The following is a 13,515-nucleotide window of genomic DNA, read 5'->3' as shown; positions in this document are numbered from 1 at the left end:
CTATATTATTAGTAAGAGCAGGGTAGTGAAAAACACTGCCACCACCTTTAACCAGTGAGGTCTGGCTTGTACAGAGGTGTAGGAGGATGCAACTAAAATACACAGTGGGGTATAATATTGCAAATAACTTAACTTATATAACAGTTTCTAATATGCGGTACAGCAGGTCAGGGGAAACCCCAACACAGAGAGTAGACTATTATGCAATAACCCTATTCACTGGCAATATTAATATGTGCAACATAACAAAATCAATCCAAACCAAAAACAGGATTCAAATAGAAAACCACACAGTGCTACAAATCGCAATGGCATATAAATATCAATCTCCACCCAGATATAATTGATAACCAGAAATCATACAACAATTAAAGTGCATAAAAATCCCTGCTATCGACAGTCTCTGTATCTTACTGTTCAGCTCCTCCCCCAACCATCTGAAACAGTACACTGGATGTTGTAGTTAAGATAACACTTAATAAATACTCCACCCCTACCTAGAACCTAGGAAAATAATTGTTAAAAGACCCTGGCCTATATATATATATATATATATATATATATATATATATATATATATATATATATATATATTATATATTTTCATTTTAATCATATTATGAGAAGGTCTAAAACACCTGCAGGTAAAATCTAATAGGGGATAGACAGGAGGGCAGCTGATCTCTTGAATTCCACCCTGTTTACTCCACTGCTACTGCTATTGGTGTCTGTGTCGGCTGCAGTTCAGTTTTATGGCGGAAGCTATTCTCTCTCTCCCTGCCTGCTTCTGCTCAACTGTTTGACTCTCGTTCTCTCCTCTGCCACCCCTTGCTAAGATGCGTCACCCCTGTTAATTACCCCACCCTTTTTTTTGTACCTCCATAATCAATTATCAGGTTGTAAGTACTGGCAGGGTTATCGTGTGTCAACTGTTCTTGCCTACTACAATGATGGACCCACCCTGCATGGGGTATACTCTCTTGTCTCTCCTTTGTTGGGCAATTTCGAGGGTTTGTTCTCCTCTGGCCAAGGGATCTTTGTTATATGGGCCATTCTTCTGGGATGGTAGATAGGCGACAACAGAGTTACTCACACAGGGTTTCAAGTGGTTAAAACGCTAAACTCAAACCTGTCCATCTGTTCCTATGAGTTGTTATTATTCATCAGACAACCTCACCTGAACGGTAAAGGGCCCCAGGAAGTGTTTCTAAAAATTTGGACCCCTTCCTCTTTTCCTGCCAGTGTTTTTCACCCAAACCTTTTCATCATCTGAATAGTATTGTGCATTGACTCTTAGACCATAAAGTTTTCTGCCTCCCTGAAGCTGTCTCTTGGTGTTTTTGCACCACAGCATGTGTAGCTCTTTGTTTCCCTGCTATTTCTTGAACATATGCTGGAACAGAGTCATATTTGTCTGGGGATTCCAAGTTCATTAGGTCTGCTGGAATAACAATTTCAGTACCACACAGAACCTGATAGGGGGTGAATTTAGTACTAGTTTGTACGCTACTACGGTAGGCAAATAGGACATAGGGAAGTAATACATCCCAATTGTTTTCATTTTCATAAAAAAATACAGATAACATGGTGCTCAATGTCCTATTAAACCTTTCCACTAGCCCGGCTACTTTATCAGGGATGGGAAAAGCTTCTGCCCACTTTGAAAAATAATTCATAATATGGCAATTTCCATTTGGAGTGATGGGGAGTGGACCTACCAGATCCATAGTGATTTTTTTCCAATTTTTCCAAAGGCCTGAACTGGGCACATTGGGGCTCGGAGAGCTACACCTCTGTTTTTTAAACATGTTACATATCTTGCATTCCTTAACCTACTCCTAATTCATGAGCCCAACCAGGCCAGTAAAACTAAGCTCAAACTTTATCTTAAGCTTAGCCATTCCCAAATGCCCACCTGTCATATCACCAAGCAAAGATTGTAAGACAATAGGCACTAATGATCGGGGCAATACTGGCCTACCATCCGCAGCCAATTTCAAGGGTCTCCCCGAGACTCTTTGTAAGATTCTGTCTTCAACCTCTAGCTTGCTCCAGGCTTCAGAATACCATCTCAATTTAGGATGTGTGTGCAGCTCTCTTCCTTCAATCTTGAGCTGTATCAGCTTGCTTACTTTGGGGTCTTCCTTCTGGGCTCTTTGTATATCAGAGTTGCCTTCCTCTTCATCAGCCTCACTGGGGGGAATCACATTTACCAGTGCAATGACAATGTGCACCGGAAGCTGGGATAATGCATCTGCAGTATTGTGCAGATGACCAGGATGGTGGATCAATTTATATTGGAAGGGTGCCAAATGTTCTAGCCATCTGGCCATCTGACCTTCCAGCTCACTGAAGTTAAGAAGCCATCGTGGAGAGTTGTGGTCTCTCCACAATGTGAACTCTTGCCCCAGTAGGAAGTGTTGAAAGTGTTAATTGAAAGCTATCACAGCCAACAGCTCCTTTTTGGTGGTGGCATTGCTGTGCTCTTGTTTTGTTAGTGAATGGCTGGCATAAGCTACAACCCACTCACCTCGCTCATCAGCTTGAGACTGTACTGCCCCAATACCTGCATTGCTGGGATCTCTGTGCAAAATGAACTGCTTACTAGATTTCGGGTAGGCCAGAATAGGGGAACAAATCAGACCTTGCTTCAAAGTTTCAAAGGCTTGCTGACATTAACCATATCATTCAAACTTTAAACCTTTTATTCATCAACCGATGTAGGGGATGGGCTTTACTAGCAAAGTCTTCCACGAAGCGATGATGATATGAAGCTAGCCGGATGAAGCTCCTCAACTCTGTTGTCATCTGTGGGGATGGCCAGGTCTTAATTGTTTCCCTTCTCTAGAAATAAAATGTTCAAGATACTGGACACTAATGGTGAAGAGCTGACAATTGTTTTGTTTCACTTTTAAGCTGGCCTGACCCAAATACAAGAGAATGCTTGGCGCATTGCACAGGCCAAATGGCACAACATTACACTCGTAAAGTCCATATTTAGTGGAGAAAGCAGTCTTCTCTCTGTCTTGAGGGTGTAGGGAAATAAATCTGAATTGATTTTTTTTATCAAATACTTTTATGTAGAAAAGAAAAATAATGTTAATACAATCATGTAAAACAGTAGATACAAGCTAGCAAAAATGCACAGGCCAAAGCATGCCCTAATGTGTACTTTTGTATCATAACACAAACATCCATGGAGTCAAATCCCAAAGAATTGACTGATGATTCAAACAAAAACATTTCATTAAATACTATGAATATATTAGCATTTCCTTCCCCATTTCTTATACTCTCTTCCAATCAGAATGGATCCACTCTGCTATCACACTCCTCCTGGTAAGGGGGGAAACTCGTCCAAATCTATAACATTCTATAGTGCATCACATTTTAGCATTTTACAGACTTAACCTACTCTGTTAGAAACTGTTTCAAACTGTCATTTTTGTGGTGTTCTGTTTTCACACTGTGTCTGCACTCCTCCATGCATCTTTGTTAGACACCTGCTAACTTTGGCTCTCTCCCCAGACGACAAGATACGAGAGACTGCAAATGTCTTTCTTAGCTAGTTATATGCACTTTAAGTTGTATCAAAATATTAAAATAAAACTAACATAGAAGTAAAGAAGCTTATAATCAAATACATAACTAATACTTTATGCAGAATGTCATCTCCTAGAAGGGTCCACTTCGACTTATCAGTAGCCGCTGGCTAAATCCAACGTGGAAAACCATTGTGCCCCTGCCAGTGTATCCAGCTTATCAGCTTTTCGAGGCGGGGTAAGCGTCCTTTGCTGTTAACTTGTTCAGCTTCCGGTAGTCCATGCAGAATCAGAGTGTGCCATCTTTTTTTCTTACCAGCACTACTGGGGCAGCCCAGCGACTGTGGGAGGGTTGAATTGCATTGTTGTCCAGCATTGCATGCAAGTGAATGGTCACTTCTTGATAAAGCACTGGCACCCTCCTGAGATGGCAGCCGAACAGGACGGGCAGACCCTGTATTAATTTGATGGTAGCTGAGAGCAATTCTTGCCCAGATCAACACCTAAACTAAGTTCCTTACACACTACCTCATTTTGAGCAGGAGAAAGTCCCCTATCTTGTCCCAGTTCTTGAAATAGCTCATCCATGTCATTTCTAAGACCCACCTCTCCCAACGCTATTAGACTATACCACTGCAACGTTAGTAGTAAGCTCAGCAATAATCGTGCCCCTCCTTTACTGGTTCATTCATTGAGTTGGCTACTCGAACCTGCACCTGTCCCAGTCGAGTATTAACAATAGTACGGGTAACACACAGTCCATACCTCTCTGTGAATGCTTCAGCTGGGATGACTAATCCCTAATATGTCCTGGTGATATGACTCTTTCACATCAGGCAGGCAGGGGAGTAACATCTTCCTTAACAAAAACCTGCCTCACTCCATCTTCATTGTATTTATGTACCAGATGGAAAGTTATGTTCATCAGCCTGCAAGTGTTATTAAGTTAATTTGAGCACCATGTCTAGGAGGGCAGGTGCACTAGCGCTACAAGCTATCAAGAATTCATGGGACAACGGAGTCATTCAAAGTCACACTCCACCAGCCATACTTGCCATTGCATGCTTATTCTAAGGCTTGTGATAAACCCCTACAGTATTTTTGTTCTACACTTTGTTAACACACATTTGTATATGAAGTTAAACTGACCCACTGACAACACACTGAAACAGTAACGTGATATACGACCAAGAGGTTAATGGAATTAAATAGATCTGATGTTATATATTGAAACCATCTCTCATATATACACATATACTTGTATTGTATTTGGTAGCAAGGACCCTGTGAACTCCAGTTCACCCCATTTTTAGGGAAAGGAGGGGTGGAAGATACAGAACCATGAGCTTACATTCACTTAATTTTGAAAAGTTGACTGGATCCTTCTATAAAATATCATAAAGTCATAGGAAATGTGAAGGCAGATTGATCAGATTTAATTGGGACTCCTGATGTATTCAATGGAGGGAAACTCCTATAAAAACCAAGGTAAAACCCCAGTCAAGTATTGCGTGACTTGCTAACTACGAGTTCTGTGGTCCATGCTCTGAGGATCTCTGAAAAACTGATTGCTGTTTGGTCAAAGACAAGTCTCTGCCTTTTGAAGACAGTTCTTCTTTTTCAATATATCTCTGTGATTTTCTATAGTTGCTTGAACATAGTGCTTGAACAAGACCAGTACAGGAGTTTAAAACATCTCTGTCCTCCTTCAATGTCTCCCCTGTTTAAGAGTGTGCTCGGAGCATATATATCAATATAAATTCTGATAACAAGCAGTGATCTCTTGGGTCTGAAGATCTGCCCCAGGGTAGGCCTTATTAATCAAACGTCTGATACTACTGCCAAATTCACGCTTTCTTTCTCTCGCCGCTTACGACTCTGTGTCTCAATGCGATAACTTTCCTCACTAGCCTGAGGGGTTAAATACTTTTGCCTGGTTGTCGCTGCTGCCACCAGTGTAACAACTAATCCCCTCTATCAGGACCTCATACCAGACTCCTAATACTATATTAGTAAGAGCAGGGTAGTGAAAAACGCTGCCACCACCTTTAACCAGTGAGGTCTGCCTGGTATAGAGGTGTAGGTGGATGCAAATTAAAACATACAAATGTTCCACTGCTTACACTCGAGATACTTTCAAATGATGACGCTCGTTTATGTCGTCACTACAGCAGGGCATCCCCTCAGAGTCAGATCCTCTGAGAAGTATGGTGCACACTGATTGGCTGAGGATTTCTTACCATGCAAAATAGTACAATGCACGGCAGAATTAATACACAACTCACAATAAACATACACGTTGTTTTTAAAAATGACTGATGTTCCTTTCGTCACATTTGATCTTTTCAGAGGCATGGCTGTGTACAAGTGGATGGAATTACAAGGAGCAAAACCTCCTGGGGGGGGGGAGACACACAATGATTTAACAAGTCAACAACTTAATAAATTCCAAGAAAAGAAAATGGTGATCGACTCAAAAACAGTTTGTCTTGAAAATCTAACGGTCTGCTACAATAATTCTATCCTTCAGTGCGTAATTCGGCTGGTCAAGAGAACTCAGTTTTGTTCTGTTGGCCTCCGTGCTGGTCTCAATCGCTCTGTAAACACTGCTGATATAAACCGCAATGATGAGGGTTAGTGATCAAGTGTTTAAAAATGCCGTGTATTTTTACATTAGCTTCTCCAGGTCAGCGGCAGTAATGCGTGGATAGTGAACTTTGTCTTTGCTTCCATTTCTGTATATTTTCATTATCAACAAAAATACATGATTGGCATTTTTAAATGCTTGGTCACTAACAATGCTAACATTGCAGTTATGTCAGCTCTATTTACAGAGCGATTTGAGACCAGCACAGAGGCTTCATTCATTACAATAAATGGAAACTTTGAAAACCTCCAGATTAATATTTACAACAAATATTCATCTTCGCTTCGCGCATCCAACCCAACTACAGCCGTATGTTAATGCAACACAATGCACGCCCTGTCTGTTACTTTACAAGCTGCACGCGCGCAATACACAAAAACTCAAATAACTAATACATTTTAGACACTGCAAAGCTATATGATGGAGAGTTTAGACTTTTTTTATGGAGATATTCTCCATGTATGTATTATTTTCCGGCATTTATAGCTAAGTTTTTTAAGGTCTAAAATTTTGGGTTTGCAATGGCATCTATAAACTATGCTGCTGTGTCCTTTCCATGGACCACTTGAAAGGATCAGGTGGCCGGCGGACCCCAGATTGAGAACCACTGCTGTAAAGATTATCGGTCAAATAAATAATGCATACGCTACTTTAAACCACTGTCTTATTTTGCAAATGTAAAATACGCCTGTCATACATTAGTTGTAATACTTTTTAAAAATATCTTTATGCACATGCAAAACAATACATGGAAGATTAATATAAAACTTTTAAAAGCAATGGATTTCACAGATACAAGATTTATAAATATTTTATTAAATGTTAAAGTAGCTGGATTGGGTGCACTCCATCATTGTCATCCATTATCATAATTAATTAAATCGATGCTAATAGGGAGCAGGAAGGTTAGAGCAGGCGTCACAAAATAATTCCGCCAACTAACAATTTTGCCCGCCGATTAATTTATTCTGAGTCTCCCCACGAGAAACAAACTTGCTGCTAGCCCCGAAATAAATTCATCCATATAACAAATTCACCCCCTTTATAAAATTCCCTCTATCACATGAAACACAGGTGGCAATACTTTTAAATTTATCTCTACATGTTTGCTGACGTGAACTGTACCCTGCTATCCTTAAACTTGAAAAGACATTGGAGATTATGATTTGTCGATTTGTGTAAACACCTAGGGTACAGCATTTGCGTCCCAACAGAGTGCTGTAATGCCTAATTTTAAACTCAAATTATAAAATAGTACACAATCACATGAAATATAATTTATAAATATAGATGCTCTGTTATCGTATCCCACTAAGCAGTGAAGGGCAAAATACATTTGAGTGTAGATCTCGAACTTAATGGACATATGGTTAAATAAAAAATGTAAGCAAGATTCGCAAGAACTGGACCTGCTGTCCGGTCAGTGGTTTGACCGGACACTAAAATTTCCCTTAAAACTGTATGTCCGGTTGAAAACCAGTTGGCAACCCTTGATGGACGGGATATAACTTGGATTACGCAGAGCCGGAGAAAAACTTTGCTACAGTAACTAGGCAACTGAGCGGTCGCTAGGACCTGGCAAAGCAAACCGCTCACTTGGAAGCCACATATCCTCATACTCGGTGCAATCACAGTTCAACAGCATCAAGCATCAAGGCTAACCAGATGTGACAGAAGGACCTTTAGTGGAACAAACGGGAGCATGGTATCAGAGAAGGCTGACCGAGCAGTGAACCGTAGCCCAAACAAGGAGCAAATTAACGTCAACGAAAATAACACAGCGTTTTCAGATTGGTTACGTGCGAAGCAAGAAATGCAGCCAGTGGTGTCAGGTTTAGTTAGGGTGGGGATGCATACACAATCGCGGCCCAAGACTCAGGATTTCTTCTGCGGTACAGAGAGAGAGAGAGAGAGAGAGAGAGAGAGAGAGAGAGAGCGAGAGAGAGAGAAATCACCCAAAACACACACAGATGCATACACATTGACCAACATTTATAATTAATGTTTTATATTAAATTACACTTTTCCTTCTAAATATTAACAAAACCCCACAACATTAAAAAAAGTAAGTCTGTTTGTCAGCTGCTGGAACATCCAGGGTCTGTATTTCTCAGCATTTGGCCTGAAGAGCACATACTAATGTGCAAAACATGAATGTAATTATTTTACAAGAGACATGGGGCCATGAAGACGTGTCCACCCACTGTCCCTCGGGCTGCAAGGAGGTCATAGTGCCCTCCCTGAAACAGTGGAGTCAGGCATGACAGACTCATGGGGCATCATAGTGTGGTACAGAGGGGAACTCGCTGACTCCATCCATCCACTCAAAAGGGGAGACACATATATGGTTGAAAATGGAGATATCACATTATCCCAGACAGCTATCTACCTGTGTCCAACCTACATTCCCCCCTCTGACTCCCCATAATGAGGAATGTTTTCAAATCCTTCAGACAGAGGTATGTCATTACCAAGCCCAGGGGAATGTGCTGCTCTGTGGGGATTTTAATGCCTGGACAGGCATACAGGCTGAATGTATCAAAACACCAGGAAATAGTCATATATTCGGACAGACCCCTCTGTACCACACACCCACCACAACACACAAACAATTCTGATACTGTTGTGAACAAATAACCCCACTCTATTAATACATTTACTGTCAGGCCACAACTCCCCCTGTAAGACCACAACCAAGTCATTGTATTTATAAGAACAGTACCACCCCACAGCACACAGACGCAGCCCTATAAGCTCAGTTGACATCTGATAAACGCTTTCCAAAACAATTTCAACCTGATTGGAAAGGAGTAAATCTGGCAGTAAGGAAACTACATAAAATGTTTGAAAAAATAACTACAAAAACAAATGTAAAAACAGTCAACTTTGGAAAACAACCAAAAACATAAACCCTGAGAAAGATGCTTTGATGATGAATGTAAAATTGTGAGGAAAGCTAAGACAGTTATCAAACCAGAAACATCACCCAAACAACCCAGATTTATGCCTCCAGTAGTGCAAGACATTGATACTATAAACACACCCTAAAAAAAAAAAAACAAAAAAAAAAACAGCATATTAATAAACAACTCATAGGAATCTATAAACCAAAACCACTTTTGGGAAACATGGAACAATATAAATTCAACAGAAACTCAAGAATTGGCAATTCAAAATGGAAATATCTGTAAAAACTACTTTGAAAACCTCTGTAGCAAAACACCAGGGAAAGTTCAAACAACAGAGCAGAATTTTTTTCAAGGAAAACAACTAAAAAGATTATAATCATGTATTAAAGACAACTAGAACCCCTTAGATACCCCAAGCAGTCCACTGGAGCTAAAAGAGAAATTGCAGGCCCTCAAGATAAGGAGAGCCTGTGGGCCCGACACCATCAGCACTAAGATTCTAAGAGACTGGTCGACCTCATCCTTAACACTTGGTGTTTCCCTGACATCTGGAACCAACGGCTATAACCCTTATCTTTAAAAGAGGAGACAAGTTAGACCCCAATAATTACAGAGGTATTTGTGTGAGCAGTAATCTGGGGAAGGTGTTGTGCAGTATAATGCCTTAATACTGACCCTCCTTACCGAGCAGTGTCAGATTGGCTTCCTACCAAACCACTGCACTTCTGACCATATTTGCACTCTAATAAACAAACACATCCAGTGTTCCATTTTACATTTTACATTTTATTATTCTTTTTTTATTGATCATAAGGTTTATGTAATTATATTATATACTGTATTTTTATCTGCTTTGGCAATACCGCTAATGTTGTCATGCTAATAAAGCACCTTTGAGAGACAGAGAGAGAGCTAGCTGCAGCGAGCGAATGACAGGTGATGCTGTGTAACCTGCCCCTTGGCTACCAACATGGTACTTTTAGGCAAGCGTATTTTCTATCAGTTATATTGCAGATTTTTCATTGTGACATTGAGTCACCATCAGTCTAGGTTCCAAAAAGATCAACATGCTGATGTTAATTAAAAAAGATTATTGTTCTGGAAGCACAATTTTATCATATTGTGGCTACATGTTTAAGACTAACCTTTCTTCAGTATATTCTATTTTTTAAAAAAGAAACATTTTAGACATAGAGTCTGTTTCATAGTTCACATTCTTGGACTACATAATGTTATCTTAAGTAAATTTGGCCAAGGTTAATGCTAATTGGGGTCTGTGAAACCAGCCATATATACTGTGTATATATATTAATAAGAGAACCCTGTTGGAAATTGAAAATATGGCAGCTATGGTACTGAAATAATTCACACAGATAAACACATCCAATGGTCTCCACACCCTACATTGAACTGGCCCTCTTACAAGATAGTGACGTGAACTCAGAGCAGGTGTGCACACACGCTGTAAAGGTCTCTGTTATTGATGTTGGGATTAGAAATGTTTTCATCATCCTGCGAAACTATTGACTTTGTGGCCTAAAAAAGAATTGTTGCTCAACATTTTGTGTTCAATGCAGCAAAGGGTATCTGCACTCAAGATTTGTTCTCCAAAATATTTGTAACTTTATTTGTGCAACATCATCAAGGTTAAAAAGTGAAATCAACGTTTTGGTAATGTGGACCTTCATCAGGCTTTACAAAGTATAGAAGTCAGTAATGAAAAAGAGAGCAATACACCTATTGTATGATCTAATTCACTTGTTGATTATTACATTAATCAGAAAAATCAAATCTATAACTGTATGCTCACAGAGAGACCATGGATACCAATTATATATAATTATTAAAAAATATTGATTATGTTCTAACCCATGTTCAATTTGATTTAATTAGGTTTTGCTCTGAGATAAAAGGCTGTTTGGGAAGGTAGGAGTGAGGAGTGAGTGAATATGCTCACTGCCCATTTTAAAATGTAAAGGAAAGGCCCCATTTAAGTCCTGTGAGTTACATCACAGAGAGTTCTCACGGAACAACCTGCTGCATGGGCTGAAGCACCAAGACTATAGGGTGCATCCAACTGAAATGGAAGTTAAGTGAAAAGCTAATTGAGAAGGTAATGCATTGCAAACCTTGTAAATATTACATTGTGAATAGTTTCCCTGGATCTGTTTTTCAGAAGCATGTTGGCACATGCAGATCTGACATGTATATTCAGCTGTATATTCTTCTATGATATTTATTGCTGGCAATCCTTACTGCCAATGTTGCATCAATTTAAATAACATAATAAACCCAATTGCATGACTAAGAGTAATGCAATTGGGTTTATTATATTATTTAAACTGGTGCTCTTTTTAGTGGTTTACAGGAAAATAGTGATGCTGTGGTAAAGCATATTAAAAAAAAAATGACAAAACAAAGATTACAGTGGTAAACTTTTATAAGAATTTTGTAAAACACAGACTTGGAATATAATTTGGTGATTTTATAATGGTCCAGACATTTTCTATTGATCACATGTTTGCTATTGATATGAAAGTATATTGAAAGATAATTAAAAGTTATCACTTTTCATGAGATAATCAGACATTTTCATTTTGAGCTGTAGGCCTACTGCCCTTTGCGTTTCTTTCAGCTAAATGCCATGTCTAAAAGAAAAAGAAAAAATACACCAGTTGCACTGTAGTCTAGAATACTGTGTTTAACAGACCCATTTTTGGTATACCGTAAGCTTTCATGTTTCAGATTTACAAAGGTACTTCCTGAGTGCAATTTTATTTAGGTTAGCTGAAGAGAAATGTAATTTAATGAGTGTTAATTATTGAGAAAAACAATAATATAGCTGTTCATTTTCTGATACTGTTTGAAAAAAAAAAATAAGTTGAATGAAAAAGAAAAGTCTGCTTACTTGTGATGATACTATAAACACGTAGTAGTGCATGAAAGGAAAGCAGTGATGCTGCAATTTGCAGTATTTTTTTCTTCAATCTGAGATATTGTGAAATATTGGGTATAGGCTACCTTCCAGTTGGCCTTTTGTCAAGGTCTTTGGAAGTACCCCCTAACATTTTTCAAGATTTATTTTTTGCACACTTTTTAAAATTTTTAAAAAAAAATTTATACAACACTCAAGTAGATAATGTTTTTTTTTAATTGCTCACAGCCTGCAGTGGTGATTAATCAATTAAACACTAAAAATATGGTGGTCATGTGTGTTAGACTCATAAAGCACTGAAACAATGTCACATGCACGCATATCAAACACAGCAAGGTGTTTGTTTCTTGTTCATTCCAGAGCAGCACAGTTTTAATACCGTTCAGATTTGAGATCTTCTCCATAGCCAATGCAACACCCAGGTTTCTCCCCCTGTCGCACTGATGGCCTGCTTTTAGATAATGTTATCACATTTACAAATTGGCAGACAGAGGTTAAATTGTGTGTGTTTGTGTAACAGTCAAGGTTATTAATGAGACTAGTCGTTAAGTCTGGTTTAAATGACAGAGTGAGTGAATGATCCAGCATCAGCAGTGAGGCAGGAGAGGGAAGGAGGGGTGTTGATCTGCACCAGGCAAACTCACATGTACAGGGCAGATTTTTTAAATCTCACCTTGTTACTTCCACACGATCTCACACAGACTGTACCACATTAGCATCTCAGAGCAACTTCAGAGCACAGAGCGAGCAGGATCTTTCAACACATTCCAGTACAACACAAAAAAAAACGTCTGCTGGTTTCATTTTCCAAACATGCCGGTGCAAATCAAACATTGCCAGCTCAGTCACAGGGCTCAAGGTTTTAAATATACATTGGCGGGTGGGGTCAGATGACGGTTTTTTTTGCATTTCCAAATCAAGTCCACCTAAGATTGATCAGTCACTGTTTTACCTTTTCTGTGTCAACAAGAAGTTTAATCGTTTTTCTGTCTCTCCTGAGTAAATGCAAGAGTTATCAAGCCACATCTGTCTTGAAAAGCCAGCTGTGGATTATTAATTTCTGCTATTGTGTTGGAAGAAAAACACTTTTTCTTATGAAGCTAAAATAGTGATACATATTTCTTATGTGTACCGCTACATCAGCCTTTTGGTGTGTAAATAGTTAAGAAGTATATGCTGCTGGAATGATTTATTGCCTGATAAAGAGGCAATAAAATTGTCAGAATTGACTTGACTTGACCTGGTGCAAGCAGGAGTTGTCTGGTCAAAATTTTGCTGGTACACAGAGCTAAGCTAGCAACTAAGCTTTGTACAAAAAGGGATGTAAAAACTGTTTAAAACAGGTGCATTTGAGAAGCATCAAGATCTGTGTCCGACTCTTCTTCCAGAAATTATTAACTGACGTCATTGCTTAATTCCTGTTAATAACTAGTGGCCTCGTTATAATGATTAAGCTGTAATAGTGTGACTTTTGATTATTGG

Source organism: Polyodon spathula, chromosome 2 (assembly GCF_017654505.1).
Source record: "Polyodon spathula isolate WHYD16114869_AA chromosome 2, ASM1765450v1, whole genome shotgun sequence".
Classification (NCBI taxonomy): Eukaryota; Metazoa; Chordata; class Actinopteri; order Acipenseriformes; family Polyodontidae; genus Polyodon; species Polyodon spathula.
The sequence above is the reverse complement of the archived record's forward strand: the minus strand, read 5'-3'. Positions refer to the sequence as shown.